The following is a 23,561-nucleotide window of genomic DNA, read 5'->3' as shown; positions in this document are numbered from 1 at the left end:
ACAAACTCAAAAAGAATAAAATGAATAAAGTTTCAAAGCAGAGATGTTTTTCAAAGACAGCATTTTAATATTTAAACATTTAAGTTTGTAACCTACTATATTTAAGTTGTTGCTGTACAACATTCAAGGCAAAAAAGAAATCAAAAAGCATAATAAATACCCGGACTATTTTCTTCTATGTGAGAATTAAGGAGACAAATGAAAGAGAATTGACAGCTTGCATGAGATCTAATTTTAAATGCCCAGAACCGGATAAAGCCAGACAGAGTCATGAACACCTGTAATGCCAATGTTCCTGTAGCAAGATGGGAGACAGAGACAAGAGGATCCTCAGAAGCCTGGGGCCAGCTAGCCTGAGGTAGGCAGCAACAGAATAGCAAGAGATTCTGTCTCAAACAAGGTGAGAGACAAGCACTGATACTCATAGTTCTTGGACACACACACACCACATCCAAACTGCTGATCAGCTGTGCGACTGTAAGCCTGACAAGGGAGTCTCATAAAGCACCACAGAACAGCTTACTTTCTTTTCCCATCACTGATTTTCTGTATCTTGCCAAAGAATCTTGTTCTTATCTCCTTGAGTATATTGTGAGCACAGCACTTTGACCTTCAGAGTGTTCCAGACAAAACTTCCTTCCTACATTTTATTATGTGGGAACTGATTGAGACTTAGATGAGATAACATCTAAGGCAGAGCAAGGCCCAAGGCCAACACCTGTGGGAGTTAAAGTCTTTCTGCTCTATCAGTCCCAGAGGACAACACAAGGAAGCCTGCAGTAGGGCCCAACAGGCTCTTCTTTGTGTCCATCCAGGTTTTGGATGCTCCCTCTGCCTCAATCATTGGTCCATAGCTTTGGATGCCTGTGAGATGAAGAGGTTGGAGGTACAAGGTGTGAAGGGACAAGTCCTCTTTGTCCAGAGCTGATGTAGCATTGCTGCTTTCTGAGCTCGGCAGGTGTTCAGAGCTTCCTGATGCCAATTGATCAAGCCTTTGAAGACTCTCCAGCTCTGGAAATCTCTCACTGCTGAATCTGACCTGATTCTGGTGAACCATTCATGACTGGACACTTATTACCCTACCCACTTCACTGACAGGCTTTTCCTAAAGCCCTTTATATGAATTTTTAAAAGAGACCCCCTCCAGACTAGTAAAGTACAATCAGGAGGCCTCCCAGCAGGCTGAAGTAGGCTCACAAAAGAAGGTGAGCCTTAGAAAACAACTTTCTCAGGCCTCAGCCTGGCACCTTTGTGCAGAGCACAGCCTGGAAGACTCTCTACAGCCTGAGAGTCTCCTTCCAGTCTGGAAGGCCGCACCACTACAGCCCTGTACCCTGCACAGAACATCTATGGGGATCCAGACTTCTCACCTTGCTCTTCTGGGGGGAACAGGAAAATTCATCTCCAACATACAGTGCTCAGGAAATCCATGTCATAGCACCAACCTCCTCTTCTTGCAGCCTGCTGAGAGAGGAAGCTAAATGCATTTTACATTCCTCTGTAGTGAAACAAAAAGCAGTCTTCTGTACCCCAAATTCTAGGGAAACATACCAAATTATTTCCTATAGAGCCGAACCCATTATTGCACTGTGAACCTCTGTATTTAGAATACCCCTAAAGGCTATCAACTGCCATTTCCTAGATTTTTACTCTTCTCCAGAGGAAACCAGCTCAGGGCATCTGACAATTCTCACTTGGGACTATGGGAATCTTGACCCTCCTTTGTCTTGTAATCATATTCAAAACAAAGACTGGAATATTTTCACTTTTGTACCATGTAATAATAATCAAATTTCAATTCCATAGACGATCTAAGGAGTAGGAACATTTTGGAAAAGAGTGAAAAAATAAACAAGGATGACTATTAGTAAATAGTAAGTTCAGGAGCCTATACGTAAATGTGTGTGTGTGTGTGTGTGTGTGTGTGTGTGTGTGTGTGTGTGCATTTGATGTGTGTGAGCATATATATACATTTCACTGAACTGATCAGTCAGTATTATCTCAGGTAAAAAGAGTTCTACAAAGAAAGATAATCCACGGAGCAGGTGGAACAAATGAATGGCAGCTAAGGCAAGTAACATGCCAAGTAGTTGGGAGGCTCAGGCAGCCATTTGACCAACCCGAACCCGATCTTTTAGGGAAGTAAAGTGAGAATGAGAAATGCAACCAGATCACAGTCATAAACTGGAATTGTGCTGTATGATCTGGATAACTTATCACCACCCGTGATCAAAAGAACTATACATTCCTGACTGATAGCAGAGATCACAATGATGTGATTGAGTCTGTGGAGATTCGGAGTGAAGGAATGTCAGTCGTGGTAGATAATAGACAGGCAGTTACAGGAAAGTCTGAAATTGAAAATGGTAAGTTGACCACTTTGGGTATTACTTGTAAAGATGGTGTACTTTATGTACCATATTTAAATCAACAATATACAAGAAAGCAGCATGCTAAATGTCAAAAGTCATAGGGAGAAATACCATGATTAAACATGATTAATCTTCCAAACAAATACACATAAATTAGTAAAATTTAAACAAATTAGTAAAAAAATTATAGCCTAGAAAAAATGAGTGGCCAAAATGCTAAACATATGTGTTTGACTTTCAAACAATTTGATAAATATAAAAATGCTACACAGAGGTATTTAAGGGTGGATGATAATTGATTAAAAATGGAGCTCAGTAGTATACTTGAGGAGAATGGGGGAAGATAAAGAATGGATTTCTTAAGCACCATGTCATCTAGTCAGGAGTTACTGTTTAGCTCTATCCCTTGAGGGTTTTAACTCTTAAAATGCATACAGCAATAAACAAACATTAAAGGCTGAGCTATATTCCAGTCAACCCTCATTTTAAATCATGAAGGAAGCATTAAAGTTCAAGACTAATTTGTTTTCAATTAAGTATTCTATGTGCTCACCAACTACAAACCAGAGACTAATAGTCATAATTAGTATTTATAGACTACTTTTAAGGACTAAGTTTCAGCATAATTGTAGATATGAGCAATTTTCCCAGCTTATAGGTTGCAAACTGAGATATAGTCTTTCTTTAAAGTCCAATGTTAGAAGCATGTCAGTTAGGAAAGGTGAAAAACTAAGAATTCAAATTCAAACTAAGTGCATCAAGTAATGATAGCATCCTCTTCCTTTATCATTTCTTTGGGCAAGGAAGCAACTGTCCTATAAGACCAAATTGATACCAGACTGTTAATTTGCTTCTCTATGTCACCCTCAGCTCACTGTAAGCCCCAGTGTGGTGTACAGCCTACAAACAGGCTACAGAGATATAATCAGCTCAGACATCAGCACTTCCCTTTTGCAAGCACAACAACTTTTTTTTTTTTTTTAATGAGATGAAAACATCAGATCTCTTCTACTCTTAATTTCATCTGATTATGATAAGGTCTTAAGATGTGTGGTGATACTTTATGGAACATTCTAAAGGGGACCAAAATCTGTCAGTATGGCATCCTAACAGTATGCAAATCTTTATCATCTCCATTGTGCATGCCCTTGTTCCTAGATGTTCATGAGTCTATTAAGCAGAAATCATTAAGAGTTGTCTCACAAAGTCCTAATAGGTTTATGGTGAATAGAACATGTTAAGTAATTGTAATGAAACACAAAGGAAAAGTCTTTTTCTTTTCTTTCTGCCAATTCCACTGCATTTCAGAAATAAAAGGCCACTTAGAATGGGCACTTCAAACATTTCACTGTATAATAGCATTTTATTTTTTAATATAACTAAGTTTTTAGATTTACTGACATGCACAATGAACTATATAAGCACGTGTGTCTTTTAAATATCAGCATCCTTCTAAAAGAACCAGTGCTAACATATTTCTGTAGTTCAAATGTTCTGGCTGGGTTACAAAAGAAAATAGTTGCTAAACAACTTCATTTCAAATATCAAAGGATAATGTAGCATTTAAAGCATTGTGTTTAATTGTGTCTGACTTCATATAACTCAGTCCTTGGTTAATACAAAGTTAGTACATCAAGATGGAAAATTAATGAAATTTTAGTTTTGAAATTAAACACGATGCGTTTCTAATCAAAGAATGGAAGCCTGGGATTTTTCCTTGAGGATGCTCTCTGTAGTATCTGTAGCTTGCAGCCTATTAAAGCTATTTCCGTGAGCTTTTTTTCTCCTTTGTGCCTACGTCACCTATTTTAAGGTATTTATTTATTTAATTTTAAAAGGAAAGAAAAGGTTGTGTGAAGAGCCTGCTAACCAAGAAGTAGGGGCTAGAGAAAGATTAATGTGAGAGTGGATAGGGGTGACTCCAGCGAGGGTCAGAAAGAAGAGATTATCTCAGCACTTCCCTAGAATCTTTTTCCGCTTAAGAAATTTGGGAGAATGCGAAAAAGCAGCAGCCCAGCATTCTTGAAGGGGCGTGGCTTTTCTCAAGGGGCTGTCCAATCGAATTCCTTCAGAGGGAGCTATCCCGAGAAGATTGATGAGCGTTGCTAGGAAACAGGAGCGTCTCCCTCCCTGCTGACCCAGAGATTGTGCTGCACAAGCCTCCCCAGGGGCTCGCAATGAGCAGTTGAACCGCGTGTGGGGCAGAGCTGCGTACCGGCCTCCCGGGTTGACTCGCTCACACCGCTCCCTCTTTCGCTGTCTCCTCCAAGTGTGGCCAACGCTTTACACAGGGACCGCAGGAGAGTTCTCACTAGGAATGCCTGTGGGTTCCTGCCCACCCGCCTGCCATCAGCCCTAGCAGAGCTTCAAAGTTGGAGCCACCTCCCTCTCTACCTCCCCACGCCCCTTCACGCCACTGCTCCGAAATTCGCCGACCTTTGCATGCATTGCCTAAGGGCTGCAAACCTTGAAGCGGAGAAGCCAGCAACCCAGCCAGGCTTTCCGTATTGTAACCCTCGGGTCTAGGTACAGTAGCTCACTGAAGACTGCAGATACACCCCTATAAACGGAGGGAAGAGGGGGGAGGGAAAGGAGAAAAAGAACGAGGAGAGGATGTTAGAAGGTCCATGCTTCTCTGCCTGAGTCCCAATTAGACGCCACTGTTTCAGCCTGGCCAAGGTGAAGGAAAGTTGCTTCCGAACATAGGAAGTGGGTTTGGCTGCAAAGAGGCGGAGGGCGCCTGGGCTCTGAAGCTCCCCTCCCTTCTGCTGAAGACCACTGGGTCCCCTTCTTGCCAACCTCCTCCCGCTCTTCTCCTCCAGCCCTCCCTTTTCCCACTCCTCCTTGACTCGGAGGCCTGGATGCTGGGCCACCGGGCAGTGGTCCAGCGCGCAGTCGGGCGGGGGCGGGGGCAGGGGGCACTGTGACAGGAAGCTTCGCGCACAAGTTGGCCATTTCAGGGGCAAAATAAGTTCTCCCTTGGATTTAGAAAGGACAAAGGCAGCAAGCTCCCTCTTTTGTGTCGGATGAAGAGGACCAACCATGAGCAGGAGCTTGGGTGCAGGCTCACCGCCTCTACCACCGCGGTCAGCTCCAGTTCTTGCCAGGAGTGGACCGTGCGAGGTAAGAAGCCCAGAGGGGGACGTGTCCCTCTGGAGGGCGCCCAGCGAGGGCGCAGGAGCTCGGGTACCGCGTGGGGCAGGCAAAGCGGGGAAAGTTGAGGCAGAGCATGGACCAGTCTCTACATAGCTGCCGGGGGTGGAAAACGTGGGTCACAGGAGCAATGTGGGTGTGAGTGAAAGAGAGTTTGTGTGTGCGCGCGCTACTGTCCCTCCAGGAAGAGGCCAATTTCAGAGCACAGATCTGCTATCAGGGAGCCGGAGGTACAGGGACTAATTAGAGAGATAGGTCTCAATTGCCAACCGCCTCCATCCAGCTCTGCTCTGGGAGCAAGATTCCTTTGCTTGGTGGTTTCTAAGGCTTTGTGCACAGGAACCACCGTGTGATGAGCGGCTGACACGCTGGTAGTTCCATGTGGGTGTGGAGGTTGCCAGGCGAGGTGGGTAGCGGTCAGTAGGACCCCGGCGCTGCCAGGATAAGCTCCGCAGACAGGGGTTCACCCACATACAAGCATGCTTGGAAATCACCCCTAACTCGCTGCCCTTTGCTCTTTTTTACTTGAGGGGGAAAAGGAGCCAGACTCAAAGCCTATCTCCCCATTGATCCTGTTCCATTTTCTTATCTGACAGTGAGATAACTCAGAGAGGGCGGGAGATCCGCAGTCCAAAAATAGACTAGGTGATATATCCAATACACTGTTTTCTTAGGAATTTCACTTACATCTCCTTCTATTTCCTCAAAGAGGTAACCAACATGCAAGTGTCTCTTAAAGATGAGATGGTTTGAAGAGGTGAACACCTTCTTTCAAAATATCTTAGAGTACTACAAATTCTGAAGACAAATAAAACTCCACCTTTCACAAGATGTGTGGTTACGGATTCAACTAATTTACTTGTATAATATAGTTCTACTCTTGTTCATATGGTAATAGCTATGTTTATAGATACCCTGAATGTATACATACCCAGTGTAATCACACATTGGCACATTGCAAGCTAAGATTTTTTTGTGAGTTGAGATTAGTGTGTTATGCCCCTCAACCAGTTGGTTACTTCGAGTTTCTTTGCTTGAATTTCTTTGTGCTCCTGGCCTCCAGAACTGCTCATTTGACTACTTTGTTTAGGAGTGGGGATGGGGGATACCATCCCTTTGGACATATTCATTTACCTGTCTCAGTTTCTAAATTGGCTTTGGTTTATCTGCTCACAGTTTGAGGTTGTTATTTGAATGCTATTGTGTGTATAGGTGTATTAGATATCAGCATTACCCAAAACATCCAGATTTCCATTACACTAGATGCCTGGGGATAGCAATGAAACTGATTAGGATTCTGTACTGTTACTTGCCCTTTTTTCTAAAAACAGCCCAATATAATTTCACAGTCTGAAAGTTACCATGCAGCAGACCTTAAAAAGGTGGCATTGTCCACATTGTTATACTGATGTCTTCGTTTATGAAGATTCCTCACACCTGTAGATTTGAGCTGTCCACACCTTTAGGTTCTCATTGCCCATCAGGAGTACACAGATATTTTGAATAGGCTGCCCTGGGCTCTCTTGATTTATATGCTAAGTGATACTTGGAGTGCTTAAGATGCAAAATGACCCGAGAAGAAATTTTGAGATGTATTCTAGCACACACACACACACACACACACACACACACACACACACACACAAAAAAAAAAAAAGAAAAAGAAAAAGAAAATTGTACCTACATTCATAGGGCCTAAAACAATATGACAAGAAAACTTTGTGTTGGTAAGTCCAACCTCACTCACCCTGCAAAATTGTGTGAACGCCTACCTCTGTAAGCTATATATATATATATCCTTACCAATAAAATGTGAAACTTAATTCATGAAAAAAAATCTTTGTCAGTGCACAAAGGAAAGATCTGCTCCTCCATTTAAAGTGCATAGTATTTTTCAGTTATATGTCATCAATAGATTAAGAAAATGTGTGGATAGCCTGAAGATTTTAGAAATAATAAATAAACTGTGACTAACTCATTTGTGTATGATGGCTATATTTTAAAAGTAATAGTATACATATGGGAAAAAAGTATAACTCTTGTTACTTATTTCAAGATTGTCTAGCATCAACAACACTTCTCTGATTTCATGTCATTGCAATTAAAATTGGTAAGCTGAACCAATGCAATGATAGCCCAAAACTAGTGGTCTTTTTATCTATGTTATAATTAATATCTATGTTGAATGAAAGATCCAGGGCATCCAAAGGTCACCTGTTTCACTTCTCTACTTCATGACAGGTGATCAATCAGAAACACACAGTCTAAGATTCTCCAGTTCTATAAGATTCACAACAATAATACCTTACAACTTCCCTGTAAGTTGTAGAAGAATAGTCTCCTCTCCTTTCAGCTCTAACTTTATTTCAAGTTAAGTGATACCTTCTTTGTGTGAATTCTTGTCATCGTAAGTCCCAAAGTGAGCTATGATCTTCTGAGGGTTCTAGCTAATAGCTATCAAGGTGTAGCCTATTGGCTTAGGCATGAAATATTTCAACTTGTTGTCTGTGCTCAGCATCATCCCAAGAAGACATTCCAAAAAAAAATTTTTTTTAAAGAAAAGAAAAATTACCTAATTTCTTTGGAGAAAAGAGGTGGGCAGATTATATTTCCACAGGGTGGAATATGGCCAGAGCTGTAGGGTTAAGACTTGTCTTCTCCAGAGCCAGTTCCTAAAAGGGGGCTGATGTTTACACACAGTTGTCTCTTTTCTGTTTTATGCTGAGTTGATTGTTCATTCCCACTTCTTTTAGATTCTGCTAAATGTATCCAATTCTACATTAGATGCATTTGTTGAAATTGCTCTCATGAAGCAGTGTAAAATGATAGATTATTTACTGAGACTAAGAACATAAAATGAGTACAGTCATAGTAACCGAGACCACACAAACCATTAGGGCATCTTCCTCCTGCCGCCTCTAACATAGGCTAGGTCCCTACACCATTACTAAATATGGAGTGCTTTAGTCCAGTGTGATTTTAAATGGCTCATCATTTCTTCCAGATTTTTTGAAACACTGTTTCATATTGTTCTGTTAAGAAGTTTGTGATATTTGACCTAACTCTTCCATGATTTTGGTTTACCTTATTGCTAACTCCTTATCATTTACTCCTCTGGGCTACTCCACCCTCTTGTATAATTTAAGGTCATAATCCAATTTTTATACAGGACTTGTAAAATACATGGTTACATAAGAGAACACATGGTGCCAATTCTATATTCACGTCTTTGCTCAATAATATTGGGCCATTTACAGGCATGTGTGTGGCTCTGTGTCCTAACAATTTATCTGATTAATGTAAGAGAAGGGAAATTATCTTTCCAGACACTCGTGACTTGTGTGAATATGCAGATGATCTCTTCTAAGTAATGTTCCAAGTGGTTGCACACTTATGAGATATTCTCGTTGCGCATTTGTTGTCCACAGAGCCCTGCCACCACCCACACTACAAGGGGGTTTTGTGACATGCTGGTCAGATGCTCCAATGAGCCCAAGAAGCTGTTGTCATGTAAATTCCACTATTGAAATGAAAGTGATTTCCATAATTAATAGAATGTGCTAAGAATGCCGTAGTATATGTAAGTTAGCTGAGTGGGAACACAGCACAGTAATTCTGTTTGAAATTTCAGTGGGCCCTTCATATTGATACAAACTGAAAGGCCAGAATTAAGAACACATTATTCCGTGTTCTGTATCATGAAGAATAAGCTCACACTACGCATATACCAACATAAAATATATTTAGGCTTATATGGAGGAACCATATGTGAAGGTTACTTTAAAAATAAAAAGCCTGAAATAACCACAAGGGGGAAAAAAACCAGGATTTTATTTTGTTCACTTAAAATCTGGTTCCAAGCTTGTGTAGGCTTCTTTAAGATTCTCCAGCAAATATCTTGTAGCTTTACCCTCCCACTCAATTGTCTCTCCAGTCCCTGGCATTGAAATGCAAGCTTTGCTAGACAGTAGAGGAGCAAATGACTAGGAAGTACCTTCCAAGGTACACTTGGCAAATCCAGACAGTGGCTGCCTCTGAGTGAGGTGAATCAGCAGCCAAAAGCACTTTAGACTGTACATAGAAACATCCATGCAGACCAAGGAAACGATAGGGAAAAGGACCATTACGAAACTAACTCTATTTTTAAGGGAACTGAGTTGGATTGTATGGAGCAAACAATTTTTAAGTCAGTATTGTCCCTTCCGACGTCCTAAAATGTTTTTATAGTGCCATTCACCACACAGTGGTGAGTACCCTCAAAATGATTTTCCTTAGAAACAAAGGGAAATTCAATCTCCTTGGTATAGGAAAAGTAGGCCATTAATATATTTGTGATTTCACCCTGGAACCAGAGAGACATTCTAAGAAGTGATGCTCTACATAGACTTGATTTTCTTATCAGATCAGCAGTCTTGTTATAGAACTGGAAAATTACACACTGTACTTATATTTTTGGTTGTGAGCCTAGCCTTTAATGGCTGAGCCATCTCTCCAGCCCTACACACTGTACTTTAAGTACACAAATATACTTAGAAAATGTTCATCTATAATCTATACAAAATCTACACCAAGATAGCATGTTTCAAAACAAAGCCACATATGTAGATGGTAGCTCCTCAGAAAGCATAAACAGTTTTCATGGTTAGTTCCTTGTCAAAATGTACTTTTTATTATCATTACTTTTTTTTTTTTTTTTTTTTTTTTTTTTTTTTTTTTTTTTTTTTTTTTACAGATAGAGAGTTGCTTGCACAAGCATAGATATTCACCAAACAGAGGAATTAATCTAGATGCACAGTTTTCAAAAGCTTACAACCAGTACATACAGCACAGAAATACTAAGATAACAATTTCTAGACCAGCGATGAGTTTTATAGTATGTGGAGCATTTCTGAAGAAATTCTCTTAAGAGAAAGAATACAACCAGTAAAGTCATCTATTAGCAAAGCAACTGATGAAAAGGTATCTATTAGCACCTGTTAAGAACAAAATAAGATTCAGAGTATGTAATGAGTCCACAAGTACTAAAATATATATAAAAACTTCACAAGCATATGTAAAGTTGAAACTGCTCAAAAAAATTTTTTTAAATTTTCAGTTAGAAAAGAGTAAGGGGCTAAGAAGATGTTTGGTCCATAAAAGCACTTGCCACTCAAGCACAGGACCCAAGTTCCATTTCCGGTGCTCATATAAAAAAACAGACATGACAGCATCCACCTGTAACCCTAGAGCTGGGAAGGTAGAGATGGGGAATCCCCTGTACTTGTTGGCCAGTCAGTGTAGCCAAATGGGTAAGCGCTGTGTTCATCGACAGACTGTTCCAAAAAATAAGGCTGAAAATTTTTAAGGAAGACATCAGCTATCTATCTCTTACCTCCACATGTGTATGCATGTGTGTACACACATATACAAATAAAGTCATACCAGCACATACATGTAAACACAAACTCACACAGACACAAACACACAGAAAAAAAAAAGTAAAATTATCAAAATGTTCAACCAAATGAAAAATTGACTTCCTTTACTTAACATATTAATTTGAATTTAAGACATGCATTCTCTCTCTCTCTCTCTCTCTCTCAACACACATACTCTAGAAATACTGTGCTAGATTCTGTAGGAAGACAAACCAATGACCTGTCTTATTAATAGATCATTACTGACCAGTTGTCCTGTGGTAAGAACTCTACTATAACATAATAAGGATCATCTGGTTTATTGTTAAAACAATTCAATGAGTCAAGAAGATACTGTGAGCACCTTTTAACAGAAGAAATGGTGGTTCAATAGATACAACCTCTTGCCCAAGTGCAAGAACTAAACAAGAATCAAAACTCATTTCTAACTCTGGGATAAACTTTGTCAACTACATTGTGAAATACATTCCCACCCAGTTTGCTTCCTTGCCAAGCTTCCTCTTATTCAACAAATCGTTTTTGAGATTCAAATGAAAGGGCATGCTTCCAAAGGAAGAAAAACAAAGAGCAGTTAGTGGGACCCGGAAAAGGTCCTACAGGCCACGACATTATCTATCCCTAACCAAGACCCTTCCTAAAAACAAGGAAATACTAGAGTGGAAGAAATAAACTGAGACATTATTTATAATTAAATATGTCTAAGGAAAATCAGAGAATTGCAACTATCTAGGAAGATGATAGATTTGTTAACAAGCTGAGAAATAAATACCAGCTCTGAAAATGTGAAAAAAATGAATTTCCTGGAGCCTAATTTCAATGAACATCACAGTCTGCAAAAATAAACACAGTGACAAGTATGCAGTCCCTGAAAAAAACAGGAGGTAAACAGCCTTTCTGCCCATTAAGACTAAAATGTTCCTGTATCTCTTCCCTTACAACCCAATTATTTCCCACCAAGTAAACAAGCTGGGAAAGGTGTTCTATAGACTAGTAAAACTTTAAGTTAATCTTTCCAGCTGGAATAGTAACAGTTCATCTTTAAGTAAGTCTCAGTATTTTTATGTGCTGGCATGTTTATCTGTAATACACCCAGCAGCCTACAGCTGGAAGGGCACAGAGATTCTCACTTTATAATACAATAAGAATAAGAGAAATAAAATGGCCTGCTCACTTAGGAATGCCCTATAAAAGATCCCAGATTTTTTGATCTGGTGCTTCCTCACAAACACGAAACCATTTGTCTTAATTGCGTAATTTATACCCATTGACACAAAACTGAAGACCTGAAACAAGAGACTTCACTCAAAGATTCTTCTCAGATTGCTGTTTGCACTAAGATATTTGTGTGAACCTAAGGAAGGAAAGAGACAGGGAGAAGGAAGGAAGGAGGGAGGGAGGAGTGAGGGAGGGAAGGGGAAGAAAGGAAAAAATAAGGAAGAAAAAAGGAAGGAAGGAAGGAAGGAAGAGCTCCTAGATATCTTAGACATCCCATATCTGTCCCTCCATCTGGTGGAAGCTGTTTCCTTTGATTATTAATAATACATAGCAGACAGATTATTAGTAATATTTTGTATTTTACTTAGCAGTTTCCATACACCATGTGCTAGTGAACACAACATAATGGAAACTGCTTTCAAAAATATGTCAAAATACATGCCAATTTGAGAGACGACAGTACAAGGTCAGAAGCAGTTGGAATTTGTATCTGCCTCAAGGAGAAAATGAGATCTGAGGAATATAATTAACTGTTTCTATTTTGAAACATCTCATTTTTTTTTCTGAAAAAGCAAAGACCCTCTATTTGCTGATTCCTTAATCCTGGTGATTTCTGTCAAGCTCGGGCATAGTGATAGCCAGCCCATACCTCACTTCAGAACTGGTGATAAGCCATAGTGTGAGTCTTAAGATACATTTGTGTAATGACCAATACCTGCCTTTGGAAAAATATCTAAAGCTCTACTTTCTCAAACTGTGTCTTCTAACATCCATCTTGGTTCATGAAGCTCTCAAGATCTTAAGCTAAAGTATCTCATTCAAAAAGTACAAAAACAAACATCTTTAAATCCTTCTAGTGTGCATAGTCTCAAAAAAACTGAATCATTGGGTCATGTTTTCAGAAAACTAACTTCATCCAGTTTGGTAGGGATCTTCAAGGAATATGGAGGTTCACCTGCATCACTGGATCTGGCTTCATCAATGCCCAGAATTTACTAACTTGGAATGATGTAGACCATCACTTGACGAAATGAAGCTTTTCCAAGGGAAAGCTTAAGTGCTGCACAGCACTCATCCTCCCCAAGTTTTTTCTAAGATTTTAAGTTATGACCTTGCTGTGTGATGAGGAACAGAAGTTGGTGGCACCTCAGATGGAAGAAGTTGGAATGTTTCAGTAAAAGTAGAGAGAATGTCGACTCCAGTCTCTGTCCTGTTCCACAAAGCAATCACCCACTTCCTCTTCTGCAAACAGCACTTAGCAAAGTGCCCACAAAAGCCAACATCAGAATCACTTTAAAATAAAGATGACTGCCTAGATGCAGCCCAGCCTAGGGGAAACAAATACAGTTGAAACTTGGATTAAAGAATCTATATATGGACTATAATTCAGATTATTTGTAAGAAAAATTCAAGTTTGAGAAACATTCCTCAATTAGTCTGCTCAGGACACTATAATAAAATACTATAGTGGCAAACAAATCCAGACACTAAGGTCTCCAAGGTGAAGTTACCAGCAGATTTGTTATACACCTTCTTCTCAATATGATGCTATTTTACTGTGTCCACACATGAGAGGAAGAAACAGAAACTCTGTTGCCTGTACTTGCTAGGATACCAGCCCTGCCATGAGAACCCTGGCATAATACAGACCTCGTCTGTAGACACTATCACACTCAAGGTTAACTGGTTAGCATGTGAATTCTGGAGGTACTCAAATATTCAGTACATATTGATTTAGCATGGAATGATGGTCCTACAGAGAACACTATGTGAACTGCTTGTACCAAATTATTTACCATATCATTCTAGTATAATTGGATTAACCAGTTGTCTAAATTCCATAAGCCAATTATTTATTAATTAAGCTCAACTAATAGAGCAGTTTCTATGAGTTATGTGAGCAGGCTGACTCTCTAGAAATCTCATATTTTCACTGCAAAAGAATTTATTCTGTTACCTGGAGTAAATTTCTATAAAATACATAAATATTTACAAGGCATCATCTTTTCTATAGGCTTCACATTAGAAAACCCCTTCCTTTCTTTACTTTGCATTTTTACTATGATATTGAGTTATTAGAAACAAAAATTACTGACATTTTAAATAATGTATTAGGGAAAACATCATTCTTTTTTGAACATCAGAAATCTGATTTGTCTCTATCCTCTCCACACTGACAATGTCTTTATGGCCATATTTTTGTAATCTAAAGGACGTTGGAAAGCATTGTTTTGTTCCAATTCTCCACCCCCTCCAGATTTGCAGGGCAGCGGCGGCAGGAGAACCTCATTTGGCAACTTACAGTCTCCACTAGGCTTCTACTGCATTCAAGTGAATGGTTGCTTAGCTGAGGTTGGCAGGCCTCACTGAAACAGTTTCCTAAGCAGTGCTCAGAACCACATGGGAAAATGCTGAGGAGAGAATGATGGATGGGCAGCAGAGGGTGCAGGGCCTCGGGCTGGGCTTCCAGGTTTTGTTCCCAGGGAGTCTTCACAACGTCGCCTTCACTCGATTTCATAAAAAGAGCAACAGTAAAACCTAGACCTCCATACTTTCAAACATTCTTAATGTGCAAGAATGTCTGACATCACAAAGTTCACTGTTGAAAGTCACACTGTGGCTGCTGCAGAGGCTGCTTTTGTTAGTTACAGGGCCAGCCGGTGAAGGTACTTCTACAGGAGGCTCCCTACATATCGTCAGGCTTTACACATCTAAAGCCAAAAGCCGTCACCATCCCGAACCATTTCTGTCCCTCATAGTTACAGATTCCAGGTCTCCAAGAAGTAGTTTAAAATCTGGGAGTTGCCAATATCGTTCACTTCTGTGTGGCTCTCTGTTGGTTACTTCTTCATGACTGTGTGTATCTTCATTTGTACCTCTGTCCAAACCTAGTCCAGTTAACGTCCTTCTTCAGCATTTTAGCTTCTCCACTTCTCTCCTCTTTCCTTTACCTACTTATCAGATTTTTAGTTACCATCCAGAAATAACTGTACACATGAGGTACTGAGATTCAGATACTAAACATGATGTAGTATTAAAATAAAATAACCTAAAAGACTTGTGCCTTGTGATGTTGGCCTGTAATCCTAGCTATACTCAAGAAGCTGAGAAGGAAGAAATGAAAGTTCAGCATCAGTGGGACTACAAAGCCAATTTAAGGCCAGCTAAACCACTAAGCAAAACCTTGTCTGAAAATATAAAGGAAGAAATGTGCTAACAGTGGAGCTCAGTGTTTCTGATAGGGCTTCTGTTGCTGTGCAGAGATGCCCTGACCACAGCAATGAAAAACATTTCATTGGGAATTAGAGTTTCAGAGGATTAGTCTATCATCATCACTCCAGGAAGCATGGCGGCATGCATGCAGACATGGTGCTGGAGGGGCAGCTGAGAACTCTACATCTGGATCTACAGGCAGTGGGAAGAGAGAATGACACTGGGCCTGGCTTGAGCTTCTGAAACCTCAAAGTCCATTCCCAGTGACACATTTCCTCCAATTAGGCCACACCTCCTAAGAGTGCCACTCCCTATGAGCCTCTGGGGGCCATTTTCATTCAAAATACCACACTTAATAATACAGAATTCTTACCTAGCATGTGTGAGGCCCTAGGTTCAATCCACAGAGGCACCCTCTCAAGGGATAATCTTGATAAATAGCTGACTTTTTAATTCTATTCCTAGGTTTTCAAAGAAGTAAATGGAAAATCATCACTTAAAAATAACTTCCTGCTGTCTTCCTCAATCCCAACATCTGTTTTCTGTTTTCACTCATGATAGGCCTTCTACATTGGTACAGTCACAACTTCATTTTGGATGTATTTTCTTCTTCCTTTCAACAAACCTATATTTAAATCTAATTTCACAGTCATCAAAGTCTATGATATTTTCATATGTCTTATCAAAGTTTTATCCAAAACATCCTTGCAGTCTTACTTACACAGGCATGAATAGTAAATCACATTTTGGCAAGCATAGAATACAGGTAGAATAATAAACTAAGTTTATTTTCATTTCTTTTTATTTAAAATTTATTCTGTAAAATATGCTTGTGTAATAAAATAATGAGAAACCTTAACTCCTAAACAATCTTCATTTAAAAAATTACTATGCCTAGACCAATATAATGATTGAAACTTTGAACAATACAGATAAATATTTTCTCCATGACAGTAGGAGCCTATTTTGGATTAACATCTGGAAAAGAAAGTTAGCATGCTCCCAGGGGTTATCATCCATGCTTCTTTGCTGCTGTTGCTGACTCCAGTTCTGACATCTGCAAAGTTAGGGAGGGGAGGTAGCATGCTTAGGAAGGTATGAGGACAAAGTTCTTACTTGGCTGTTGTAACACATTCTGTAATCATATATTTTTAAGGTTAAGTCCTGGGGTGGGGTGTAGCTGGTGGTTTCTCTCTGGGTCCCGCCAAGCCCCTGCAGTCCCACAGCCCACTTATAAAATAAACACATAGATGCTTATATTATTTAACTGTTTGGCCCAATGGCTCAGGCTTCTAGCTAGCTGTTCTTATATCTTAAATTAACCCATACCTATATATCTATTAATCTATAAGTTGCCACGTGGCCCGTGGCTTACCAGTACCTTACATCTAGCTTTTCATGATGGCAGCTGGCAGTGTCTCTCTGTCTCAGCCTTCCACTTCCCAGAATTCTCTCTCCTTGTCCCACCTATACTTCCTGCCTGGCTACTGGCCAATCAGTGTTTTATTTATTAACCAATCAGAGCAACACATTTAACATACATAGCATCCCACAGCAGCAGGGGAGGGAGGGAGCACACATGCTGATGGGAATTCCTTGCCATTGCTAAGGCGTCAGCACCTAAGTCTCTCTGCACAGTTTTCTTTTGTTGAACCACCACACCTTCTCAGCTCTTGGTCCTTCAGTGGTCTACATTGTATGGTTCTCATTCTTAGTGCCCTATAGTCTGTCCAGGCGCTCCTCCTGCACTGTGTACCTTTCACCTATGACTGATGGTCAATCCACAGGAAATACTCACATTTGGGGAATGCTCTTAAGCTTGAGGACCTCAGCAATGTATCAGTATGGCTTCCTTCCTGACCCCTGCTGGAGCAGCTGGTGCTTCTTGTCCCTCCATACTTCCCACATTTGAGATGGCATTAGTAACTGTTACAACTTCTGTGTGCTTTGACCCCCAAAATGCTGCCTTCTTTAGGACACAATGAGATATACTACACCTACTTTCTTGGATATTTACCACTTACTACTTGGCCGTGCAGACCAGGATGGGTACTAGTTTTGCAGCAAATGCTTGTTGAACATATCTGTTTAGTATCACACCTTAGAGTAAAAAATTATAAACATTTTATAAAAATATATCATTATAATTTTTATTAACACATGTTTATTATACAAATTAGAGGGTTCAGTGTGATAGTTTCACATAGTCATACATACATCATGCATCAATAGTATTCATCCATTCTTCTTCTTTCCAGGGTTCACCATCCACTACCCTATCCTAAAAGTTCTTTTTAATTTCTTAAAGAAAATAAGAAATGAGGACTAGATAGACAACTCTGTGGCTGAGTACTTATTGCTCTTACAAAGGACCAGAGTTTGTTTCCCAGCATCCATGTAGTGGCTTACAAACATCTATAACTCCAGGTCCTGGGGGATCTGATGTCCTCTTCTGTCCTCTAAGGGACTAGGCACACATATACATAAAATCAAGAAAAACACTCATCCACATAAAATAAATGAACCTTAAAATTTGTAAAGTAAAACTCTAATTGTTTATAACTTTTAAAGAGGTTCTATATTGAGATTGCTCTATCAAGGTTTATACAAATCAGAGACTAGAAACTTAAAATGAGTTTAATCTTCCTGATCAGAAGATATCTTGTAACCTTTTCATAAGTAAATCTATAATAATAAATGGAACACACAGCAATATTTTATAAATTTTTCATGAATGGATAAATTCTGTTTTAATTTTTAAATTTAATCAGTAGGCACATTCCATGCTAAATTATTAATGTAATTTCTGCCCTTTATACATTGTACTTTAAAAATAAGAATTGTTACATTTTTAATTTCAATCCACAAATTACACTATTTTCCTGAAGGCATTTTGCATCTCAAACAAAATAACATCATATAAATATTTTAAAATGTCATGAAAAAGTGACATCAATCCAATGAAATAAATCTTTAAATGTCTGCTACTTTCCAGGCATTAGGTGATATATTGAGGTCAAAGAGAAGAGCACGTCACTGCGCATGTCCAAGGAACATAAAACCTCACAGAAGAGTAGCAACATATGCAAATGTAACTACAGTAATAGAAAAGTTTAGGATCTACGCTATGATGGCAAGAGGGTCATGCTACTTCTTTTTAACATAACTGCGGAAGTCATCATGCAAATGTTGTTTGTATATCCTAGACCCTGAAAATTTGTTCAGATCTCAAGAAGGAGAGACCATCATTGTGAACCTATGTAAAGGTGGTAAAAGCCTGGGGTTTCCTTTTATGAGTTGGCTTAGCTAAGGGTTAGGGCATGTGAAGGGACAGTGTAGAAGGTAAAATTCGCACAGAAAATGGAACAATGGGTAAGATTTCTCCTGTAGGCAGAGAGAAACCTCTAACAGCACTTGAGCAATGAAGTCTGAAAGCACACTATGAAAATAAATATGAGAAAAATAAAGGTTTGGGAGGCAGGGAGATGAGCTAGCGGTTATGGCAACACTCCAGGTGAGAGGTAATGATGGTCCAAACTAGGGCAGTGGCAATGGGAATAGGAGACATGAAATGAATCCAATAGACATAAAGATGATTAGTGCCTCATAGGTAGGAATTAGCTGTTGGGTGAGAAACACCAGCCAAAACAATTAAGCTAACCATGTTCCTTTTAACAACAGAAAAGAGCATGCTATATTAAGTCCCTTGTTTAATAAAGAAAAAGGGAGAAAAATTTTAAAAGGCCATTTTTCAGGAACTGTGTCAAAGAAATATGTGTGTAAGCTGCGGGCCAATGGTAGTAGCACACGGGAACAATGCCAGCACTTCAACTCAGAGGTAGGATTGTGAATTAGAAGCCAGCCTGAACTACTTAGGAGACCTGTCTCACAAGGCGGAAGAAACACGACAATTTCAAGCCTCTGAAAACAAGACAGAGAAATAAAGCCAGTATGTTCTGTAAAACCGTGGCCTGATAACACTTATCCATAGATAGTCACCATTGTCTTTCCCTGGGAAAGAGCCACTTACAGGCTTATGAGACTTGTCATCAACTGCCTGACTAAAGCCAAAAAAAAAAAAAAAGTAAACAAAATAAACCAAACCTTCTAAAAATACAAATCTAGATGTCATTTCCTGCTTAAAACTTGCAGAGATTTTTCACTGTTCTTGAGATATTCACAACATTATTGACATGTCCGTCTTGATGTCTGGCCTTTTCCTCTCATCCTTCTTGCTGCACTCAAACCACTTGCCTCCCCACAGCTTTGTAACCTCCCAGTGTACTGACTCTCTCCTGTCCCTCCTTCAGGCTCTACTAAGTTCTCTACTCATTCTGACCGCCCATAGCAGGTTACTTTTTCCTGGCTTGCACACTCCAATCTCCCTGTACCCTTTTCTTCACAATTGACTATAACTGTTGATCTCACCGCTGTAGTAGGACAGCTTATTCACAGCTGCATCTCTGTTACTCAGAAGAGCAGGTACTACATAGCAGAAGATCAATACGTATTTATTGAATAAATAGAGTAATGGTTAATCAAATCATTCTGGGGCTCATTTTACTCATCTTTAAAATTATGCTATTGAATTTTGTTTGATATTTCTTCTATCCATGCAATTCCTATAAGTAAACTTTGTCAATAAAAAGATAGAATTCAGCATCCCAAATCTGAATCAGTAGCCATTATACAGAAGAAAAATGATTGTTAGATATAAATTTAATTTTTAATTGCTGTTTAACTATTCAGGTTACTAGTAACAGTCAAATATTTCCTTAGACTTTGACTTCCACTCCGCAAATATTCTGTTCACTTCACCTTAAACACTGAGATGTGAATAATGAGACATAGAGAAAAATAACCATAAAAACTAAGAAGTTGAGTAAACTTCCCCCAAAAAATTGTCTGGTTCTAGTCATATTTCCTTCTCCTTAGACTTTTTTAAGGACAAAAGTACATGTCACATATTTTCATAGAAATGGATTCATAAGTCACGTTTCACAACACTAATTCCTACCAATGCCAGCAAATAACACCCCACAGTGCCAACTCTGTAAACTGAGTCTCTTCACATACACATTTTATACAGTGTTCTTAGGACTGTGAGAAGCATATCATAAACAATAACTTTTATCAGATGCTTGCAGTGTGCACTTTTCTAGGCATTGTTCTTTAACTAGTCAGCCCACTCAATCCTCACAATCTGTCCCCGCCCCCAAGTGTAGATTTTTATCATCGGCACAAGCCACACCTCCTCTGTGTAAGCCACACCTCCTCTGTGTAAGCCACACCTCCCCTGTGAAAGCCACACCTCCTCTGTGAAAGCATCTCAGTGCTAAAATGTGAAAAGGCAAAGGGATGGAATAACATATTCCTTGATTGAAAATAAATACCAAATAAAAACCTATTATTCTGAGCTTAAAGAGTAGTTTACTCAAAATTTGACCAGTTTGTTGGTGTTGTTGAGAACATATTTAACTGCCTATGTTTTTAATTTGATTTCAAAAGTCTAGATTCAGTAGCTTGGGAGTTAAATGACCTAAAAGAACCAATTTTAATGCCTTATTTCTTTACCTTTTTTTTTCTTTTGAGTTCTAATAATTGCCCACTGTATGAAAATAATGTTTGTTTAGTCATTTTTAAACTGTGTTTGACTCCAGCAAATGCCTTCCATATTTTCTGGGGGAAAATGAAAGAATTTAAAGCAATTTTTAAAAATTTATTTCCATATTAGGTGAGGGGGAAAGTTTCTGGTTCCTTTTTGTAAAAGAAAACCAACATTGATGTATGGATGGAGTCATTGGCTAGGAAACGTATCTGTCCTGCTTGGGTCACTCACCCATCCATCTATCCCAACAGGTGTATCTACAGGTAGCTAAGCTTTGAATTGATTTACTAAGCTGAGTTTACAAGCCAAAAAGGAAGAGGTTCTGGAGAGGTAATTACAGGAATACAAATTAGAAGAGGCAACTTTGAAAGAATAGTAATTTCCTTTCTTGAAACTGACCTTGTGTCCCTAAGAGGAGAGCTGAACAGCTTAAAGCAACCTTTTCTCTCTGTTCAGAAGTGATCATGAATTAATTGTGCAGTTTAGCTGAACTTTGCTTTTCCGTGTATCCTAGGAGAGGATCTCTCACAGACTTCTGCTTGTTTGTAATGTAGTCAGTATCTAGAGATAATGCTTGACACCACATGTGCCCACTGGAGAGCCTTGGTTCCCAAAACAAACAGACAGAAAGGGAATTAAATATTCTTTTGGCAAAAGGAAAAAGAGAGGAGATTTTTAGAAACTTTATGGCAATAATTTGGTTTTAAACAGTCTCAAAGATCATTTTTAACATCAGAAGCCTGACAATAAAATCAAAACTTTCTCATCGAAAGCTGTAGCACATACACCTTCATTGATCTGATTATAAAAGCATTAATATAAATTTTATCTATCTCTGAGCATTAATTGGCCTATGCAGTTACACCAAAGAGCAAATATGAGCATTTGTTGATAAATTTCAACATTGCTACTTATTAATTTTTATAGCAAAAGTAAAAAGCATAGAATTCTGACTTAACTGAATATGGCATTGCCATGTGTGGCCAAGCTACTTCAGTTAATATTGTATACAATTTAATTAACATTGTTAATAATTGTTAATATTGGCCTGGCCTTGCTAATTCTATAATATGTCTCACTTTTCATGTGTTCTGTTTTTCTCCCATTCCACAGGAATAGACTGAGTGTATATGTCAAGCTTGACACTATTCTAAACAGGATAGAATGATTCAAGAACAACATCAATAAAATCCCTTCCATCATAAGCTTTAATTTGCAATGTTAAAACCACACATAGCTGAGCGCTGGTGGCACACACCTTTAATCCCAGCACTAGGGAGGCAGAGGCAGGTGGATCTCTGTGAGTTTGAGTCCAGCCTGGTCTACTGAGCAAGTTCCAGGACAGCCAAGGCTGTTACACTGAGAAACCCTGTCTTGGGGGAAAAATTGCATACATTCTCAATTAGAAAAGTGTCGATGCCACCACAGTTCTTTAGTTACTACTGCAGGCAAAAGTAAGAGCTGTCTGCATAGGAATGGACTTTGGGATTCCCTGAGTCATGAATGGAGGAAGGCCCAAGAATTCTACACTGCTGACAGAGGGTGACCAGAAAGGGGACCCTGGGAATGGAGTCATTAATAGCTTATCGCATGTGAAGTTCTTCGGATTAACATCTTGTACTTCACCACATCTACCTGTTCTTCCAAAAATGTTTACTCACATTTGTGTATCAGACTTGTCATCTGTGCTGGTAATATTAAATATGACCTCAAGTTCATGGTCTGCTTGAAAATAGGAAATAAGATATGTGTAAAGCTCACTTGGTATTTATAAGCTCAGTGCTTTAAAATTCAGAAGGTACCACAGACATCTAGACCCAGAACCAGGTTTTCCCTGTTCTATCCTTGAGGCTAGAAAAAAAAAACAAAACAAAACTGCATCATTATGAAAATAAAGTATTTTGAGATGACTTTTTAAAAAATGTATTCAAATAGTACTGGTAAACATGGAAGAGATCTGTCAAGTTTTTCATGATTAAAAAAAAAAAACAGGGGTTGGGGATTTAGCTCAGTGGTAGAGTGCTTGCCTAGCAAGTGCAAGGCCCTGGGGTTCGGTCCTCAGCTCTGAATAAACAAAAAACAATACAAAACAACAACAACAACAACAAAAAAAAAACAGTTTGCCTATCAATGTTTTTTCAGAAAATTACAAGATGTATATTTTAAAATGGCATCAAAAACATGAAGCCAACTAATAAGTCAAATGAAGTTAGAAATCACCATCAGCTAGTAACTGATGTACTCTCTATTACAATTCTTCCATAAAGTGTAATGGGCCAATGCGCCAGCAGAAAGAACTATATCTAGTATAATAATAGATGTGGGGAAATTTTTATTTGTTAATTATCAATAATATTTAACTGGTAATTTCAAATTTAATGGTAGGCCAATTATTTTCTAGTAGCAGTACATTTTATGAACAAGATAATTTGGGGATAGAAATATAAATAAGGAATTATGGAGGACCTGAGACCAAGGCCTTATATATATATATATATATATGTGTGTGTGTGTGTGTGTGTGTGTGTGTGTGTGTGTGTGTATTGGGTTTTTTTTGTTTTTGTTTTTGTTTGGTTTGGTTTG

The 23,561-nt window shown here is 39.0% G+C and overlaps 1 protein-coding gene across 2 annotated transcripts in view; it reads left to right on the top strand.

The window, feature by feature from the left end:
• The first annotated feature begins 4,557 nt into the window (after window positions 1-4,557).
• Grm3 (glutamate metabotropic receptor 3) overlaps window positions 4,558-23,561 on the top strand; it is a 216,025-nt gene continuing 197,021 nt past the window's right edge. For both annotated transcript variants that reach the window (XM_036182442.1, XM_036182443.1), the window contains exon 1: window positions 4,558-5,495. The gene's annotated coding sequence lies outside the window, so the exon portion shown is untranslated. The remainder of the gene's footprint in view (window positions 5,496-23,561) is intronic.

The sequence above is a fragment of the Onychomys torridus genome, chromosome 3, assembly GCF_903995425.1.
Source record: "Onychomys torridus chromosome 3, mOncTor1.1, whole genome shotgun sequence".
In the NCBI taxonomy this organism is placed as follows: Eukaryota; Metazoa; Chordata; class Mammalia; order Rodentia; family Cricetidae; genus Onychomys; species Onychomys torridus.
Note: the sequence above shows the minus strand (reverse complement) of the source record. Positions and strands in the feature narration are given on the sequence as shown.